Raw genomic sequence first — 17,546 nt, forward strand, 5'->3', positions numbered from 1 at the left:
TGGCCACAGCTGCTGCAAGTCCTGCCATTTAGTTGTAGTGATCAGCTGATGTGTCACTGTACCATGCTACAAATGTAGCTGTCCTGTCATTCAGTTAAGTGCATGCAGTAACTGATATGCTACTGTATAGGCAACTGAGTAGCCATTTTGTTTACTGCCATCGATGTTGTCATGTATAGCTGATACATATCTGTAGTGAACTGTGCTATACCACTGTATAACTGTCAAATATACTGCAAATGACACTGTCAGGTGCTATCGTTATAGCTGAAGCAGGAACTATAGGCCTTTATGATCAGTGTGGGTGAAGAGGAGTCTTTAGAGCACATGGTTGGACATGCTAAGTATGTAAGATTTTGCAGAGACCAAAGCCCAACCTCATGTGATTACTATGGCCACTGTACTACATTACTGACATAGTTGTCTCACCCACTGTGACTGATACTGAGTGATAGTGATGCAGTCAGGTGAGAAATCTCATAGCTGCCCTGTGCTGTTACTATCTGTAAGATCTGTCAATGGTGCAGGTACAAATAACGCAACTAATGTGTAGCCGCCATCGTGATGTGGTCAGGATTATCTATCCTGGCATGGCTGTTACGTCTGCAACTAATGCGTCAGGTGTTTTCAGTATGCAGTTGAAATTCCTGACACTTCTGCTGTACATTATTCGTAGCAATCTATCTGATGTGTGGATGTAGGATCATGACAAAGTCAGATGTCACATCTACTACAATTGATGCAGTCAGATGTAACAATATACCTGATATATGTGACTGCACAGTGCTACTGATGTAGCTGTCATGTCCACTGAAGCTGCAATTGATGTAGTGAGGGTGTGTGGCTACGCTGGCCATTCAAAGACATTGGCATGTAATTAGATGGATTGATGATGGTTTGGTGGTAATCATGGTTAATTTGTTGATAGTTTGGTGGTGACCACAGACCAAATCCTAGCAGACAGTGGGGTAACCTACTTGTATTGAAGTGCTAAGTGCTCTTATTGCAGTGTTGACCATTAGTAGCATTGAGTATCATCATTTAACAGGTATATAGTGAATAAGTGACTGCATTTATGCATGCACTAATGGATGATTCAAAGTTACAGATTATCCAAAGTTATGAACAGGGCTTGGCCCCAGAGGGTTCGGATAAATGAGGTCCCACTGTACACAGGTACAATATGAATAGCCAACTACTTACATACATGTAATCGTGACTACAAATAAACCAACTGACCCATTAAATGGTGAGGTAAGTGGTTCTAATCTTCAATTGTTCTAGGGAAATAACTAATATCACATGCATTTGTGAGCTATCAGTAGTGCACTCTTTCATGGGCTTCACTCTCAGCTTTATCAGGAGCTTATAAGTGCCGCATTGCAGCAGTTCTTGTATCGATAACTATAGCGATGGGAGACAGTGATGGAATTATAGCGTGTGAGACAGCAACAAGAGGAGAAGTGTTGCTAACCAACCTAGCAAATGGGCTAAAACTGTTGATCCATGACTGGTACTGCTCATCTCGTGCTGCACAGCACTAGTGAATTTGTTTATAATGACAGAAGCCCAGGCCACTAAGCAGGCGTGTAGGGTGGCCTGTGTGGTTGGCGAGGTTTCAACACTATTAGTGGTGTTCCATATAAAGTAAGTTTGGATTTCAGCACTACCTCATGAAAGTTTCACACTCCTTTGCGTCTTCAGTGCTTATAAGCTCCTGGCTTTATTTAGTAAAAAGATTATTGTGATTGATTGATTTTAACCTTTCAACAATTGGCAAAGCCATTCTTCCTACCATAAAGAAGTAAAATCAATTTGTACAACACACAGTACAGTTACAATGACAAATAACTAAATGGGACAACACAAAGCAACTACAGAACAAAAACAATGAAAACATATACAGAATCAGTTACTGATTGGATAGTACAAACATTCTTGCACCAGTATAGAAATAATTGTATATGCTGATTTCCTTTAGCTCTGGTGACAGAGATAACTTTAGCTATGTCTGAAAATTTTATGAGGAAAAGAAAAATGACAATGGGTAGAATTTACAAAAATACACTGGAGTACTGATACCACATAGGTGCATGATTTTCCTAATGGAATATTTGTAGCAGAGATGAACTGACTGTACATAGCACAGATGCAGCAGATATTTGGAAAATTTTATCCACTGAAGGTAGGCATGGTACTCAATAATAGTGTGCATGCATACAGAGATCAATGATTAGCTGAACAGCACAATTCTACAGCATAATTACATCCCTGGTGTAACCAGTGACCTCAAAAGGAGCTTAGTAAGCTCTTCTGGGAGAAACCACCAACTAGAGTTCACTAGATAAAGGTAATAGGACAAGAGTAAGGAAAACTTATGTAAATGCAGTAAACAAGGAATTGTAGAAGAGAACAAGGAATTGCAATATGAATAAGAATGAGAACCATTACACAACAGGGAGCAGGTCCAGAGGATTCAAAGGGTTCCATGGAATGGCCCCCCTTTTGGAAGAGCCATGATGAGCTGGTGCCAAGTTTTTCTCAAGTATAATACCCCTGACACCAAAATCAATTGATCAGTCAAAGAAATCTATTGCAAACCCTTATATATAGTGACAAAGCACTTTACCTCTCTTTACTGCAAAATCACTTGAAACTGCTACTGCAGCATCTTCATATGCAATAGGAGCCCTAAAAATAATTATGGTTTATTGAAATTACTTCTAAAGGTTTCAGTTGCATTTCTAATTATGCCTAAATGGTAAGATTCAACTGGAGGTAATTATTTGGTAGCTATACTGTAGCTGCAAGTACCATATTCCAGAGTGGAACACCCTGTTTTAAATATCTGGATACATCTGACATTTCATGTGAATTGGCCCTCTTGTTAAGTCAAGCTTATGAACAACACATCATTAGGGACCCGCCGATTATGCTCATAATTTTACCTATTATGCTATGCTGCACTGCTAAAAAATTTACCTATTATGCTTAAATTTATGCTCAATGCTTACCCATTATGCTCAAATTATGCCCAATTATTTATGCCTTAGTTCTCATGCTCTGCTAATAATTTCCAATTTATGGATAAGTAATAAGTGGCTGCAACACAAACTTACTTGTCAAAGTGCATATCACAGAAAAGATCGATATACTCTAATAGAACAGTCAGCTATATGATTTTTCTATTAGAGTTACTGACTGTTCTATTAGAGTATATCGATCTTTCTGTGATAGCTATTTTGATAAACAAGAATTCATACTATTACACAAATATTCTACCTATTATGCTAGCATAATGCTCAATGCTTTCAGGCACCTATTATGCTCATAATTATGCCAGCATAATCGGCGGGTCCCTACACGTCATTTATTGTACATGTATGATGGGAGTTTGACCAGAGAAAAAGTTGACAAATCAGTTAAATTTGTCAACTTTTAATTCGTTAACTGTACACTAGCACACCAAAAAGTACATGTTTAGATCTATGATGTCTTGATTTTCACCAAAAATAAATTATTTAATGCTGATGAAGTGTGGATTCATTGACAACTTCTCCTTCAGTCCTCATATACAGTAATCTCAGTCTACAGACCACCTTCCAGAAGGAGATCCATGACTTTCACAAGGGGGTTCCACTCTGGAACATGGTAATTGCAGCTTCTATCTAGCAGTAATATTTCATAACACGTGATTACTCTCTATAGTAATGTTTCACTGTTCAATTTTACTATTTAGGCCAATGAAACTTGATTAGCAGTTTCGCGTCATCGCCCGCATGCTTTTGATACACCCGCATGGAATTTCATTATTGGTATTTCAGATCGAAATACTCTAATAGAACAGTCACTTTTACTCTAATAGAGCAATCAGCTATACTCTAATGGAAAAATCACTTGTTATAGATTAGTAACGTACTTTAGCTATTTAATGCAAGAGTAATCAGTGTAGATCAGCATCTCACTGTTTTTTGGCAGAAATCTTCATGTTTGGATATGTGTTATGCTTTTGGAAAAATAATGAATAATAACCGCCCACCCGCATCAAATTTTCAAAAATCTGAGCGAGAAACTGGTAATCAAGTTTCATTGGCCTTAGGCCTTTTGAAATGCTTTAGAAGTAATTTCAATAGCTTTAAAACATAAAATGATATTATTTTTATATTACGTATGAACTCTTATAATTATTCATAATTCACATTATTATACATAGTTCTCCCCTACCTTATCCAAACATCTTGGCTGCTTTCATTTAGTCTAGAATTTATATAAAACAATTGAGCCAGCTTGTAATTTTTGAAGTGCAGATAAAAGCCTGAGGCAACAACCAATAATAAAGGAAATATTACAAAGAATTCCACAATTACTGTTACTGAAGATGGTGAGCACTAGTAACAGTGTTAGTAAAATCTATGTCCATTATATTCAGTAGATTACTCTTGTAAGGTCTCATTAATACATGTGTCATAGTAATGATCACACAAGCTGTCTGCACATAAGCCATGTTGGAATAGTCACTGTTAGCAAAATACACAATCAACATAATCACTAGTCGACATATCAGATAATATGCAGCAAACCAACTATATTTGTCAGTGTAGCAATCTTGAAATTTATTAAATAATGGTTTAATTCTTTTCATGGTAAGTTTTTTTCTGATTCAAAAATGGTTCAACAACCAGCAACACTGGAAGGTCAAGAACTAGGACAAGTCCACAGACTGAAGCTACACTCCCATATACTGCATGACAACCAGTGAAATGTTTATTTGAGGAGACAAATAGACATATACGTCATCAACATCACTGTAATGTAATGCTCTCAGTAACTGTAATGAAGTGGATGCTACAGTTGTGTATGAAAGTAGTATGAATAGTCCAATGAAGTGTGCAATAGAACGATTGATATATCTTGCTACTGTATTGCTGTACCTCGCTACAATAAGAATCACTGCAAAGATAAACCAAACACAAAGCACATGAGAGTAGTGGATAAACTGTTGGTAAATTGTGTTTAGTTCCTGTAAAAGGCAGAATTTACCAAGAAACTGAGGTGTTAACTTTGCAAAGCTTGACAAACCAGTTACTGTGTAAAACACTCCATCAGAAATATACAGTTTATCAACCAAAACAATGTCTACAATACTGTAAAAGTAAATTATTCCATAAAGATATTCCAAGGAAATTTGGTCTCACAGCCAGGACAATTACTATCAGAGCAATCCAATACAACATTGTCAACACTACCACTAGTACTGTTATTCCAGCAGAACACTTGTCATTACTAACACAATCAGGAGTGTCATATGATAATGAATAACCTGGACTACATTCCCCACAAGCTGGTCCTCTCCTGTGTGGACTACATTGAGCATCAATCACTTTTGGTAAAATGAAATAGCTAGTTCTAGTTTCTTGTCGGTTAACAAAGTAACAATAGAAATTAGGACAAATAGAAACAGTATGTCAGAGAAGACACCAAACCAATATCCCTGTTTAATTTCAGCATGATCCTCAAAACACTGTACAATATCCTTGTCATATTTGTAAAATTCACACTGTTTTGAAGTATTATCAAACACAAATCCATTGTAACAAGATGATAAGGTCAGTGACAGTGTTGCACTCAATTGTCTGTACTCATGAGAAAGAACTGAAGAAATATCAAGTGTGATATTTACAGGATCTGTTGTCATGGGCAGCATTTGTTGAATGGACATTAAAATTGGTGGTAGTTTCAGTGTGTACAAGAATTTCATTATGAGGTAAATGATACTTGGTACCACAGTTAATACACTTCATTTGAAATTGCACTGACTCGGCATTCTTACTATAATAATCACAAAGTGTGGCATTAAAGTAAATTGATTGTCCTAACATTTTAGTGCCTTCAATCAGACAAGTAGACCTGTCATTATTGGTTACACTACAATCAGCTGGTGAACACAACTTGATCTCATAAGGTGATGTAGCTACTGCAGGTCCAATAGTGCCACGACGTTGAGTATATGTAAACTTGTATGGAATATGAACAACAGAGTCATTGCTAGTTTTATCTCTCACCACATCACATGATGCTGATATGTTGAAATATATTGAATTACCAGAAACTCTTGCTAAATTGTTAACAAAAGTAAAAGAATTGTAATTTGGAATGTTGATAAAGACTGTTCCATGATTATAACAGTTTTCCACATCTGCATATATAGCTCCACCATATACTGAGGCAGCGTTGGTAATAAATTGTAAAGTTGTATATTGTCAATTGTAACTTGTGAGTTCTGTTCAAAGTATATTGTTATACCACTCCTTGCCGAGTTGCTTTGAAATAAATTGGAATCGTAAAACTTGAGTAACATTTGTGAGAGATGTAATGTGGATCCAATTTTATTATGAATAAAACTGCAAAAGGATGCATATATCTTGCCTTGAGTGTTACCAAGTAGCTGCACAGGCATGTACAATGCAGCATAAACTATTTTGCTGTCTCCAGTGCTGCTATCAAATTTACAGTGAGATATATTAATATCAATGTTGTTATTAAGCATGTAAATGTACATAGCCACACCATCACTGATTCCTTTGTTTCTTGTAAAGTTTGTGATAACAATATTACAGTGATCACTTTGCTTGCTTAATTGTAACATCAATGCTCCATTAGTGTTGTAACTGAAACTGGATGACAAAATATTGAGCCAGATACTCTCATTTCCGGTAAGAATTTTTAGTCCACCATTACTGTTGTTAAACATTGTAACATTAACTAGTGTTATTTCAGAATTCACTGCTCTTTCCAAAAGATACATGCCTGGAATACTATTTGAAGATAACACTGTGTTTTCTACTAAATAGTCATATTTGTCATTAAGCCTAAATTTAAACCATCATAATATGTGTACAATATCATTGAACCAGTCAATGCATTATCAGAAAGTAGATGACCCGAATGTCCATTATACTGAAATAGTGTTCCAGAAATTGTTAAATCTATGTACATGTTAGGATTCCTTAATGAAAAACTTAAACCACCATATTGAGAACACAATAATACATCTTCAGTGCCAGTATACTGGATCATGCTGTTAATAATGGAGATGTTTCCTGCTGGATCGATCGATAATTAAAATGGCTCTACAAACCCTAAACCATTGGAAAACACATCTTGTAATTAACATGTTTGTTGTATTAGCAAATGTGATTTCTGGAATATGTGTCACATTAGGATCACCACACTGGTCCCATGTGATCCCCTCAATGATGACATCACTACATGACTTACAATACATACCACCACTATTGTTACACATGATAATAGCACCATTACCAGTTATTGTAATGTTGTGTGCATCTATTAAACTCATATAAGTATGTGAGGTTAATAAAACTACTTCAGAGGTAATGTTAACAATGACATCATTCTCAATGGAGGATAAAGCAGTATGAATCGAATTACATAAGCACAGTCATTCCACACAGCACTCAGTAGCATTGCTTCCATTGTTGTTAATGGTGATCACCTTACCATAAACTAGATCACTCATAATAAAACATATCCACATGATAATTAATCCAGCCATGATGCTAATGGAAAATATAAAACATTGACTTACATCAATCACACAGTACAGAGATTATAGTAGGGATTAGGGATCATGATTTATTCACAAATAGACAATGACCATAAACCGGTCTCACAATACCTTCGTTTATCTTGGTGATATTGGCTAGACATAACCAAACTTGCTTTCAGTGTGACCTGAAACGTTTTTAACACGTGAAAATTTTGACTAACTAACTGGCTAACTGACTGATGCATTCAGACAAGCTCAGTTCAGTAACAGCCATGTATATGGATTTGCACAATTTTTTCCTGTTTGATGTTGCTTCAGTCATACACACAGGTGTTTACTGCCATGTGTAATGCCAGCATGTACCGTAGGCTTATCTTTGTCTCCACATAAGTTTTGTTGAGGATGATAGTGACAATTGAAATTAGCAAACTGCTAGCAGTATACAGAAAGAGCTAAGAAAACTGGTAACTAATTGATACAACCAGCTAGAGGAGTGTATAAACAGCACAAGGATCATATGGGTCTGGAGGCATGCCCTAATTCGCAGAAAAAACCTAACCTTTCTGAGATTGAATAATAAGTTAGACTGAATTTCATTGAACAAGCATAATATTGTGCATAGTGAGCCATTTCAGGTTTAAAGAATTGCCACACTCCTGGAGTATAATTAGCGACAGTATATACATTACTATTCCTTTATTAAAATCAGAATAAAAACACTGAATGAGTTACTGTTTAACATCATATTCCTCACCCCACAGAATACCCTATATAGGATCAGATTGCTTGATTAAGACTTGCATTGCAGTGAATCATTTGTGTCAGTCCACCAATGAATTGTTCGCAGAAAAATCTTTCTGCAAACTTTGCCACGTAAAAAATACTGGAATCGCTATTGCAGGCAAGGTTAGCTGTGTTGTTTTCTTTACTGAACACATATTTGGATTTCACAGCTATGTAGCTAAAATGGAGAGGATGGGAGTCCCATAAGAGCTAGATAATAGAATTATTTTCAGATATTTAAGGGCATTCACACATTTTTAACAACTCACTTCGACTGTATTTCAAACAGGCATATATGAACTGCCATAAAGCAATGCTTACATACCTGAAGGTTAATTATAGACTCTATAATGGCTTATATTTCTCACATACAACTGCTTTCAGTATAAACATTTTGTTTATGCGGGTGTAGAAGACAAGTATCAGACAGTACGATAGTACTGTATAGTAGGGACCACAAAAAAAGAGGCATGGCCCTCGAAATAACATCACCCAAAAACCAGCCTTAATTTTCCCTGACATCGATGAGGAGGCAGTATTGGTTAGGCAAAACTAAGCCCAAATAAGCCTTCAGATCAACCCGAAATGCTTTCAACAAGTTGCTACAGAATTTTAAAATATTTATTTAATGGAAGTTTCTAGTGACTAACTGACTGAGTAAGTAACTGACTGATTCCTTCAGACAAGTGTAACTCAATAACAGCTAAGGCTATGGGCTTGATTTTTTCACTGTTCAACAGCACAGCGCAGTACATACAATGCATTCTTCATGGACTTACCAGTGTTCTCTTTTGCGTGCCATTCATCTTTGCTGATAGCGAAAAGTGTCAATTTGGTGGTAGCATGTGATGACTTCCCATCGTAACGGAAATCATCCATACTTTTCATAGTGGCTATTCTGACTGCAGAGGTACTTTTTGAACAGTTCTTGATTTGTACTGCTGTGTTACTGGTTAAAAATAGCCAACAATGAAGTGTAATGCGCCCCCACAGGCACTCACTATAGGTAGATCTGTAACCATGGTCAAAGTCTTGACTGCCGAAATTTCACTTTGACCTGTGACTAAGAGCCTTTTTGATCTTTGACTGGTGACTTAGCAATGATATTTCAGTACTTTTCGATTGTGGGTTGGAATTTTTATACACTTGACCATTGATTTGGCACAATTTTGGTGGCCTTGACCTTTGACTTAGACTACAGTCGCAGATCTACCTACAGTGAGTGTCTGTGTGTCACCCCTTGTAATGGATACTTCACTTTTCAGACAATAATTGATATAACTGGGGCGTGTGGCACTATTTTTTGGTATGTGTGGATTGCAGAGGTGCTTTTTGAGTAGTTCTTGATTTGAAACACTGTGTAATGGGTTGAACCATAGGGTAAGGTATATATTTTACGTATATAATTGAACATAGCTGACAACAATACTTCACTTTTCAGATGATAATTGATATAGCTGGGGCGTGCGGCACCATTTCAGATGCGGTATGCGTGGGTTCACTAGTCATAATAATTATTTAAGGTTACGGTATAGTCACGGGCAATCATTCAAAATTTTGAATGCCTATCGATACTTTTTGAGTGGCCCATAAAACCAGTCTAGCAGCGTGAAAAGTTTTAAATGAAGGTGAAGCCCTTCATATTTAATGTTTTTATGTAGCTACAGAGTAGTTTGAGGCAGGTGGAACACTACAATTTGTTGTAGTAACACAGGTAAGCCAGCCCGTACATCGCTCAGCTCCAGTTGTCACTACCATGTTTTTCCGCCGCCAAATACAGCAAAAGCTGTAGGCTGTATTGGCTTTTCTGGGGCATAGTGATTTTGTATATTAAATTTATTAGGTCCTGTGGAAGCGTTTTTGGCGTGTTTCTTCCCAGTGACTCAGATACATGCCTTCAAAGAGCTTGTTTCACTCAAAAAAACTACTAAAAGTTCAATAAAACGTCTATACAACCAGTAACTTAAAAAATCGCTTCCACAGGACCTAGGTATTTAAATTGTTTAGCCACTTGTGTTGAAATTATAGGGATTCAGTAATCTGTTAGTCTGGTTTTTGGCGGCGCGTTTTTATAAAACATCGCTCTATTGTAGACCACACACCCAAGAACAGTCGTTGTTCTGTAGTAAAAACAAACAAGCACAATTAGTTGTATTGCTAACACAACACAGTTGTTGAAATTATTTATCCCTGCTTGGTTTAAAGCAGGTTTTGTAATTTGTTCCGCCCACGCATTTTAAACTATTCCGTAACCTTAATTAAGTTAACAAACAAGTACACACCAAAAATTTGAAATTTTCAACTAGAGTAGGGAGCATAGCACATCGATAAAAAGTACTGAAACAAGCTGGAATAGTGCACGATATTAAATCACAGTAAAACAATAAGAAGCGTTTTATCCCTACTGTACTCAAGATACCATAGTGGAAATACACAGTAGTTATCGATGTGCTATGGTCCCTATTCTAGTTGAAAATTCCACATTTTTTGTGTGTACTTGTACAAATAAACAAACATGCACATTTTTACTTTAACAATTTCAGAAAACCACGGCATGCCCCTTGTTTACAATGTATTAAAGAAAGTATGATGAATATATTTATAGCTTCCATCTCAATATTGCTTGGGATAAATGTGTTAGGTGGAGTATCAAGGATGGAAAAATCATTCCATTCTGAAGATAAAGGCATGCACAGATATGTATTATGTGTTTGCATGATGCTGTACGTATCTGTTAACACACTGCCAACTACTAATGCTACTCGAAACACTGCAATGCATCTTCATCTGATAACAAACAAATGTAATGATTCTTGAATGCACTGTAATGAATCACATTTATGGGAAGAAACGTGATTAAAGGAGATAAAAGAATGTAATGGTGTGTATAAAGTTAGAATAACAAATCAGCACAAAATTGTTTATAGAAATACTGGTTACTTAGTTTTTTTTTGTTAAACAATCTTCCTCTTCCTTTATCCTAGAAAGAAAAAAAACATTATGTGTTACAATTATGTGTAGCACACATTAACAACAGTATCTTACAAATAATAGTATCATTACCCAGAGAGATGTGTTAGGCCATATAATAATGCCTCTGGTATCCCTGCATCATGGTAAATTGCATGGTGAAGGAATGTGCAATTATGGCATGGTATAGCACTGGTAGGACCAGAATTAAACATTGTATAGGCTTGTAATTACAGGTAAAAAGTCAGTGGAATATTAGGGGGTTTTCTGGGTTCTGGGAAACCCCTTCTGAAAGTTAATCTTGTACTGTAGGTTTTGCAGCATGCAGCTAGAAACACTAGTTTAGCAGCACAAGTTTATAGAATAAATAGGAATAGAGCAGGGCAGTATAGCTACAATGTAATTTACATTGATTCATCAAAGGTGGGTTTAGGGGTTTGCATTAAAAACCTTTATAATTATACAGATTGAGATAGTTTTATATATTAATAAAACAGTCAAAACTGTCCTAATAGAGCATTCATAACAGAGGCACATACAAAGGACCATGTGAATTTCATATGCAAACTATTCCTATAGTAGGTTAAATGTGCCAATGGGTGGTGCTGCAGGCGCATGTTTTCATATATACTCAGCTATAACTTTGGAGGATTGCATTTATATCTCCGATACATACAGTAGGTGCTAAGCATTGTGTATAACTGAAACTTCTATAATCCGATGCCCATTGGAATAAGAAAATTAGCAAGGATGTCAGATTATTGAGGTAGTATTACATCTTTTTGGTATACAGAACAATGTCAGATTATAGAGGTATTCTGGATTACAGAGGTGTCAGATTACAGAGGTTTCAGTGTATACAATTTTTAAACTATATTTCACCCTTCATCTGTAAGTTTCCCTTACTATTTTACATTATACTCATGAATGTCTATAACAGTGTTGCTTTACCTTAATTATCATCAGCTTCATTTCTTATCATACTGAGGTATATTTGTCGTCTGTGATATTTTCTACTTTTTCTAGCCAATAAATTGATTTTTTCTTTAAACTTAGCCAAGAAAGTAAGCAACAAGGGAAAAGTTACCATAACCACAATGACTGCTATAGTTGAAAGCCTTGATAAGCTGAGAATTGATGACCAACACCATTGTCAGTAGGACCAGTGTATCAATCACATTGAGGGTTGTACTCTTGTATGGTTGAATCCACACATGAATGGCAACAACGATGATACAGAAAGTTTGCAAGCAATACAATGCAGTGTTATAGTTGGTGTTGATGTATACTATTAAAATGATCACTTGTCAACACATGAGATAGTAAGCAGCAAACCAGTGGTATTTGTCCTTGTAGCATGCTTGTAACTGGTCAAGCAGAGCCATAACCTTGATAAGATTAAACGTCTTTTTAAGACAAGGTTCAAATATCAAGAACAATATAAGGCCATGTATAACAAAGATTTCAACACATAATGCCACCATAGCATACACAACATGACGACCACTGAAGTACTTGATAGATGGGGACAAATACACATACACACCATCAACATCTTGGTAGTATAGTGGCCTCAACAACTGAAGTGAAGTGGTGGCTAAATGAAGTATAGGACAACAACAGTAAAAGGCAGATAACACGGATGATACAGCGACTAACAAGCTTTGATACATTTAAAGAATACTTTGCCGCAATCACTACAGCTGCCACAAAAAGAAAAACAGCCACTGCATGAGAGAAACGAATGAATATCTGATCGATTCCACTCAATCTTTGTACAAGACAAAGTTTTCCAAGGAACTGTGGAGTTAGTTTAGCAAAGCTTGATATAATGGTAGTTAATTAAAACACTCCATCAGAAATGTACAAATTATTACCCAACAAGATATCCACTATGCTATAGTAGTAGATGACCATAAGCATATCCTATAGGTGCATTGTTAATAAAGTACATCAAAACAAATATGACTACTACCACTGCAATCCAATACAACACTGTCAACACTACCACTAGTACTGTCATTCCAGTAGAACACTTGTCATTACTAACACAATCAGGAGTGTCATATGATAATGAATACCCTGGACTACATTCACCACAAGCTGGTCCTCTCCTGTGTGGACTACACTGATCATCGCGGCTGGCTGGAAGTTGGTAATATCCTGATCTAGTTGTCATCTCACTGCTAATTTCACAATAATATTGAGGGCACAGTGACACAGTTTGTGTTCCAAAAACACTGCCAAACCAGTAACTTTGCTTAATCTCAGCTGAACCTTCCTGGCATTGTATCATGTCATTGTCATTGTAACAGATACACCATTGTGAATAAACATCAAATACAAATCCACTATAACAACATGACAGCTCTAATGAAAATGTTGCAGTAAACTGCTTGTATTTGTGTGAGAGAACTGAAGACATGTTAATAGTGATGTTAACATTGTTACTCAGATCACTGTCACTGTCCACAGAAAGAATTGTAACGTCAGACAATTCATAATGCGCAAGAACTTTATTATTGCATAGTCTGTATGTATTGTTGCAGTTTATACACTCCATGTTGAATTGTACAGCTTCAGCAACATTGTTGAAATAGTCATAAACAGTGGCATTAAAAGTTATTGATTGACCCAGCATGTTTCCATGTTGTATAAAGCAGTTGTTAGTATTATCAGAGTCACATCCTGGTGATGAGCATAAGTTAATCTGATAAGGTGAAGTGCTTATTTCAGTTCCACCAAATCCAGAATAGTTGAACTTGTATGGTATGTAACCAATGGAGTTGCTGTCATTGTAGTCTCTAATAACATCACATGACCTCAATATGCTAAAATACAAGTGATTCCAGCAGAATTGTTAATAAACACAACATCAGAGTTATTTAGTAAACTGGTAAACACCACACCATGGTGAGAACAAGTTAGTGGCAAGTCTACATAAATAGCTCCTCTATGTAATGATGCACTATTGTTGATAAATAATATTATAGATCCTTCACCTATAGCAACTTGTGAACTATCTTCAATGTAAATTGCTGCTCCACTTTCTGCTGTATTTCCTTGATACACTACAACACCTTCTAAGGTGATAGTAGGCAATGATAGTAGGCAATGCTGGTCCAATATTGTCAGTAAAGTTCGATGCATTTATTAATGTTTCTACATTTGATATGGAACTGGAAATATCTTTTATATAGGCACTATACTACTTATTCTACCAATATTGTTGTAGACGTTACAAGATGAAATGCTAACTAATGATGATTGTAAACTTAGAACTACCATATAAATTCCTACTCCTTCATTACCACTTGCAGGAAATGTTCCTTGATTGTAAGCAATGGACATTGCCTCTAACAATACTATACTGTTACCTTAGCAAATCTAGTGAGCCATTTTTATTATGTGAAAAATTGGACAAAGAGACTAGAAAATGTATGTCAGTACCTTGTAGCCTAATAATCAACCCTCCTTGACTATTGTTCAAGATATTCACTTCATGTAGTACCATGCACATACAACTCATCTACTCCAATTAAAAGCAAATATGCACCTAACCAACCACTGTCAGATATAGTGGAATCTTCAATTAAAACAATTATCAAGCACATACTTCCTGGTAGGGTAGAAATTTATAGCACACCACTCAAAATAATTTTTCATTGTAGTGGTGGTTAGTATTGTTAAACAATCCATTGTGGTGGAACACTGTCCCAACAATGTGAATGATGTGGATACTCTGTGTTCCATAAGAGTCATCAATTTGAATGTAAAGACTGTTGTACAGCTTACATTTTGATGAGTTGACAATGTGATTGTAAAGGAAACTACTGTTCAACACTTGAACATATCCTGATGCTACAGACAGCATGACAACACTGCACACACCTGAGTACTGAAATGTGCTTGAAACAATGGTTAGATTTGAAGCATATACAAAGCCTATTCCATGTGTATAATCAGGGGGATTAGTATTGCCCAATTGATCCCATATGATCCCTTCAATCACAAAATTACTGCAGAAAACACAAGTTATAATTCCAGAGTTGTTACACATAATGGTAGCACCATTGCCAGATATGTGACATTATTCAGGCTTCTTACAGCGACATGTCCATGTAATGGAATGGGCTGTGATGTGATGTCAATAACAGTGTTGTTTTCAAGGTACCACAAAGCAGTTGAAAGAGATCCACAAATACATGCTTCATGTATACAACAGCTGATGTTGAAGTTATCTCCATTGTTGACTGTTATCACTTTACTTTGGCTGGTCATGAATAAAGAGATCCATATGGCAACAACAAGTGACACCATTCTATCACAAAAAAAGTTAGTAGTGTACATATGTATATGCTAATAGTACAACACAGAACTATACGTAGACCCACAGTAGTTGCTAAATTTCAGCTAGTTGACAGTTACTAAATGACGAATGATCAATAAAATAATCATTTAGGTTTTACTAATATACACCCTTAGCCTTCAGGCCTGCGGCTCTCATGCTTCGGGTGCATCAGCAAAATCCTTCACAGCCATGGTATAACCAGTAATTAACTCACAACAATCGGCTAAAGCCATTCCTCCTTGTTGGAGTACAAAGAACAATACCAACACAGTAACAAAAACATCACAATGCACAATAGATCACTGCAATAACAAAAACAACACAAAACAATAAATAACAGTAAAACAAACACAGTAAATACACATAAAACATTAGTTAAATTTATGAAGTGAAGCCTCAAGTCATTATAAAAGTTGGTGAATGAAGGTTGCTCTTTAATAATGTCAGGTAATGAATTCCACCAGGGTGGCCTGATGGCGAAAGAATTTCTGAGTAAAGCTCAGATATGGCATCCGGTAAGATTGGCAGAGTGTTCTCATGAAATAAGATGATTGTCTACCAAAATCAATTGGTGGATTTTCCTGTTAGAATAAAAGTAAAGATATATTACACAAGTACTACAAAATTTTACCAATATTATTGTTCAAATTTAAGGCATTGTAATCAATTATAGCTTCAACATCACAAAATACATCTCATTTGCTACTGGCAACACTCGACATGCCACCCATCATAAATTGAACCAATTAAACCAGGTCTTCAGACAACAACACTATTCTAACAGACTGCCTAGAATTTGGAATCACCTTCCTGTCATTGATTTGGATCTTAATGCTCTTACCATCAAGCAAAAACTACGTACTTACCTTTGGAATCACTTCCTATTAAACTTTAACTCAGATATCAAATGTACTTACTCCTTATTGTGTCCTTGTGTATTATTGCAGCAAGCACCCGAGAACTCCAAACTTTGACTTTAACACACTGTAGCTATAATCAATGTAATTCTCATCTTGTACTTTATAATAGTAGGGTTAGTATTTGCTTGATAAGAGTAACTTCTGGCCGCTGGTACAGGATACCAATGGACCATCAGTCTCCAGCAGCACTGTAAAGTTTTAAATTAAATAAATAAATAAGTGGTGTATCCTTGTAGCTAAGCTTAATGATGTGTTTTACTGTATCATGGGAATTTTCAGGGTGAGTTCATGTAAAGAGTGCATATATAGTAATCATGATTCTGCTTCTTCAAGATACTGGCAAGTGACCATATAATCAGTGTGGGCATGATATGAGTCAGGTAGCTGACAAGACATCTTACAGATGTACAAGATGGTTTGAATTTCATATAAGCTAACAATGGCGGATCCAGGATGGGGCATTTGGGGCAAATGCCCCCCCCCCCCCCCCCCCCCCCCCACCCCCTTAAAGAAATTGCATACAAGATCGAGATACTCTAATAGAGCAGTCAATTACTCTAATAAAGCAGTCACAATGTTCATGAGGCAGTGTAGCTTACTTATGAAGCTATAAATAGGATTTTATTTTACATAACATACTTGATATAATATAAATTATTTGGTAAAGGATAACTAGCTATTATTGTTGTGATCTTTATTTTTTTTTTTTGCTCTTCAACTTTTTTCAGCAAGGTGCCCCCCCTTTTTCCAGACACTGGATCCGCCCCTGGCTAAGGTTCTGTAGTCTAGCAGACCACGTGAGTCAGTCATGGTTGACATGGTAATTGTAATGAATCGCCACAGTCTTAATGTAGCTAGCACATGTGCCTTACACAACTTGTAACTGTATGTGCAAACACTGTCAAATATGTAATCTGACACTGATAATAGCTACATAATTGGTCAGTTAGCA

Source organism: Dysidea avara, chromosome 13, assembly GCF_963678975.1.
Source record: "Dysidea avara chromosome 13, odDysAvar1.4, whole genome shotgun sequence".
In the NCBI taxonomy this organism is placed as follows: domain Eukaryota; kingdom Metazoa; phylum Porifera; class Demospongiae; order Dictyoceratida; family Dysideidae; genus Dysidea; species Dysidea avara.